The 5000-nt window shown below is 39.5% G+C and overlaps 1 non-coding gene across 1 annotated transcript; it reads left to right on the forward strand.

Moving 5' to 3' along the window:
- Positions 1-614: 614 nt before the first annotated feature.
- On the forward strand, positions 615-686 carry TRNAM-CAU (transfer RNA methionine (anticodon CAU)). Its single transcript has one exon. It is a non-coding gene; the product is annotated as a tRNA-Met (tRNA).
- Positions 687-5000: the final 4314 nt, after the last annotated feature.

Consider the following 5000-nt stretch of genomic DNA (forward strand, 5'->3'; position numbering starts at 1 on the left):
AAAAATTGACATTTTATGATTATCTTTTTAAATTAGACAGCTGTTGTTATCGCGAGCACCGAAGAAATTATATTTACAATATAATTCTATTAAATCTAAGTCAAGTTTGAATGTATTGCATTTTAGTGTCTGATGATAACTTATGTCAGTCTGAAAAATATATGCTAACAAATTTCCATCTGTGTATATATATATATATATATATATATATATATATATATATATATATATATATATATATATATATATATATACTTTGTGTGTATGTGTGTTCTTTTACTGTTACTTTCATTCGTAATTCAAAATCCTTTGGATACTAGAAATAACATAATTTCATCTGGTTGCACACTTTCCTTTTTTCAAAATTATTTCACTAACCTTCACTAGAAAAAATGTAAGTGCTAGCAGAGTGTGGTTTCGATCCACGGACCTCTGGGTTATGGGTCCAGCACGCTTGCACTGCGCCACTCTGCTCCGGAAGAAATTCCCAGGAAGCTAATGGGAAACCCTGACATTTAGCTTGTGGCGGAATATCCACTACAAAAGTCTTTCCTTGAAATTAATTTCCTACCTACTCCATGATGTTATTTCACCATATTTGGTTATGAAGTGAGAGCAGAGTGGCGCAGTGGAAGCGTGCTGGGCCCATAACCCAGAGGTCCGTGGATCGAAACCACGCTCTGCTAGTAAATCAGTAATTTTATCTGCTTAAGCAGCAAATTTATGCCTGGCTCTAAGATTTACATGATGTTACTGGATACATATATTGCACAAGTATCATAACTTTTATATGAATTCGTAAAGAAACTTGGCTATTGGAAAGTTATGTGGAATTGCAATTCTTTTTGTTTTTCCTTACATAATTAGGAATAGAGATGAATGGCTGACAATCAAAATGGGTTCTGTAATTGTTAGATTATCTAAACAGAATCTTAGATTAAATGTATGTCACCGACATTTTCATTTAGAAAGAAAAGATCCTCGTCTAGAAAAATTGACATTTTATGATTATCTTTTTAAATTAGACAGCTGTTGTTATCGCGAGCACCGAACAAATTATATTCACAATATAATTCTATTAATCTAAGTCAAGTTTGAATATATTGCATTTTAGTATCTGATGATAAATTATGTCAGTCTGAAAAAGATATGCTAACAAATTTCCATATGTGTAAAAAAAAAAAAAAAAAAAGGATTAGAAAAGTTTTATAAAAAAAAGGGAGAGAAGAAAAAAAATATTTAATATGACCCGATTTAGGTCGTATTAAGGGGGGTTCACACTTCACGTCTTGGGGGAAACAAAGATAGAGAAAATCCATTCTATAGTTAACACTATTTGAGAGGAAAGGTCATGCTCAAATAATAGTCGAATTGTTAATTTTCCACAGCTGCTATATTCTATTTAAGGTTTCAAGGGCGGCCCTTAAGGTTGATTACTTTACTTTACTAAGAAAAAGTCCTCAGAGAAATGGTACTTGTTGGCACTCATTGCTGGCACCCGTGACCTGGACGTAGGTCTAAACACTCAAGCCTCCCAACTCTAACTGCCAAAGCCTATGGGGCAAGTTCAAGCGGCCTTTTTATGCCCTGATCGATGATTGGCTTTTTTGACCCGAAAGTCTTATGAGAACCAATAGAGAGAGATTTTGGGGACGCTAACTTTTAACGAACATTTTTGAGTGCCCAAAGCCACGCCGATAACGACATTCTCAAAGTGGCACCCAAGCCACATCGTAACCGTCTTTCCTTTAACAAAGAAGACAAATCTGTTGACATTCACTTATTCCACACAGTAACAACCTGACTGTGCTTAGCTCAACTCTAACTGCCAAAGCCTATGGGGCAAGTTCAAGCGCCCACCTTGGCTTTCTATGCCTGATCGATGATTGGCTGTTTTTACCCGAAAGTCTTATGAGAACCAATAAGGAAAGATTTTGGGGACGCTAACTTTTAACGAACATTTTTGAGTGCCCAAAGCCACGCCGATAACGACATTCTCAAAGTGGCACCCAAGCCACATCGTAACCGTCTTTCCTTTAACAAAGAAGACAAATCTGTTGACATTCACTTATTCCACTCAGTAACAACCTGACTGTGCTTAGCTCACCACTCCCTTCCCAAATTTTTACGTCCCGTAAAATTCACACTTATCAGATTTTTTTCTCAAAACAATTTTTTTTCTCTCTCTTTTTTTTTTTCACTGAACACAAGCTTTCTTTTTCCACTAGATGTTGCCTCTGAGTACCATCCTCTTCGGGAGCATGCAAACATTAAAATTAAATACCTAAACCAAATCAGAGGGCCGGTTGGCGTGTTACAATTGCAAGTTACACAAAGATGAATATCACGCCCACAATAGATCATACAGAAACACAAAATCAGGTTTAAATACATCGTCATCGAAATTTGGAGCACAAATCAGAAAAATAATAATGTTTCAAATTCAATAAAATTCCATAAGGACCAACAAATCATCACATACACAAATTAAAGAAAATGATAAAAATTAAGAGAAATCCAAATGAATAACTTAAATCCCAGCACTCTTTGATACATTTACCATTATAAGAAAACCATTTCTAACACATCCGTGACACTGCAATAAAGAGCAAACTCAAACAGTGAATAATAATAAAAAGAAAAATACTTATCAATAACTGAGCAACATTATTTCTCCTGAAAAACCAAAACATAAGTAATGATGTTCAATTTTCAACCCATAATTAACCATTTCCTGTAATAGCACTGAAAAGCTCCACCGACAATGAAATTCTTTAAATACAGTACAACAAAAATGGAAAAACATACATAAAAGCATTGGTAATAGCAAACTTGTATCAACATAGGGTAACGAAATTTGAATTAATTCCAACATAAACATAAATGCAACAAAAAATGTCTCAGTTATCTGTCACCACACCGAAATATATTTTTTCTTAACCAGCACAACAAAATGGAAACACATACATAAATCCATTGGTAATAGCAAAATTGGTACAAACACAAAATAATGAAATTTGAATTATTTCCAACATAACATAAACGCAACAGAAATTTCTCAGTATGATAAATGATATACTCGTGATATGCTTAGAACAAAACCAAAAAACGAAACAAAATTTAATTCATCTTTTCACAAAACACCCGGAATGAACATACGTAAAAGAAACCTGACTTTTATGACCTCAATCACCTCGTGGTAGACATTATCTCAAGGCCCAGGTCCTCTCGCACTCTCGTGTTCGAAGGACGTCACGGACAGACGCTCGTGTCTCCTCCTCACCTTCCTTTCCCGGGGTAACCCTGGGTACGGGGTTACCTACTCACTTACTACCTGTCCCCTTGGGGAATAGACCTAGGACGTCCATATGCACTCCATTAAACTTAAAAGGTTCTACCTACCATGTTCTGGCCCTTGGTACCACATGCTTGTGGTTACTCATTGAGTTACACACATGAAACTTATTGATAAACCTAATTCCTTAAAAATACTGACACTCTTACCATCCTTAGGGGAACTTCCTATACCCACATGCCACGCATAAGGTCTTACATCAATTACACAGATGACTTCTCTACCAAAGGGGAAAGAAAAACAACGCTAGATCAAATTCCGTCTTCAATGAAGAACACACCCTTCCACCTGCGCAAAAAATCCGGGAAATTTGATCTCCTACCTCATTCATACACTCATTCGCGGAACTCAGTCACGGGGGGCATGTACTCTCTCTCTCTCTCTCTCTCCGTAGTTGTCAAGCTCTTCCCGTTTTCTATGCGCTCCATCCACAGGTCTACTTGAACCTAATTTCTTTCGTTGTTGTTCCTTCTGCTTCCGTAGAGTTATTACATCCGTTCTTCGTCGTAGGATCACTGAGCCCGTGTGTGGGCTCTGGCCATGGTAAGCACCGTGCGCTCCTACGTTTTGCGTGCATCCGTAACGAGCGGTTCTTCACCCTCGTTACACACATGATTCCACCTCTATTCCAAGACGGGAATAACATTCCGACTTCCATGATCGGGAGCGGGGGTGAGGGGCTGCTGCTCCGCCCCTCCTCCTCCTTATGCACTCCCTGGGAAGACGAACTACCCTCGCTGGTAGGTGGGCATCCCCTACTGCTCACTGGGGGAGCGTCTAGCTCCCCTCCCCCACACTCTGGGGCAAAGACGGCAGGCTCACTCCTTGGCACTCCCGTCCCCAGTCCTTGTGGTCTGACGGACGGCCCGAGGGACTGTTGGTCCCCTTCCCGCGTTGTCTTCCCCTTCCTGCGTCGTCTTCCCTTCCCTCTCGTTGGTACAGGGGAAACATGATTTCTGCCGACGCCATTTTCTTTTTAAACAGCTTTCAGATGGTGGTTTATGGCCTGACATCCATAACACTACCGCTGTTCATCGTAGGGCCATAAAGGCCATAGGTGGCCATCTGTTAGTACCACCCCACAGTTCCAACTACCGCCAGCCGCCACATTCTACCTCTCAGACCTTTACCTCGATGGTTGTGTAGCTGCTATCATGTGCGTTGAGAAAACATTCACCGAGTACCGGGCATACAAGAGCAACAGAATTCATTTCACCCCTCTCTCTCTCCGTCACCTCCACTCGACGTCGAACTTCTCGTGTTAACCATTGTCACTATTATCTTTTGTTTCCACTTTTTCGAAAATCTCACGTCGGCTAAAATCACTTAGCACAGACGTTAATCTGTTAATTACCCCACAACACCTGACACCATTCAATATGACCCGATTTAGGTCGTATTAAAGGGGGTTCACACTTCACAGCTTGGGGGAAACAAAGATAGAGAAAATCCATTCTATGGTTAACACAATTAGAGAGGGAAGGATCATGCACAAATGAGATTCAGTTTGTTAAGTTTCCACAGCTGCTATATTCTATTTAAGCTACAAGGGCGCCCTTTAGTTTATCATTAAGTTACTTTACTAAGAAAAAGTCCTCAGAGAAATGGTACTTGTTGGCACTCATTGCTGGCACTCGTGACCTGG

This window comes from Palaemon carinicauda, chromosome 33 (genome assembly GCF_036898095.1).
Source record: "Palaemon carinicauda isolate YSFRI2023 chromosome 33, ASM3689809v2, whole genome shotgun sequence".
In the NCBI taxonomy this organism is placed as follows: Eukaryota; Metazoa; Arthropoda; class Malacostraca; order Decapoda; family Palaemonidae; genus Palaemon; species Palaemon carinicauda.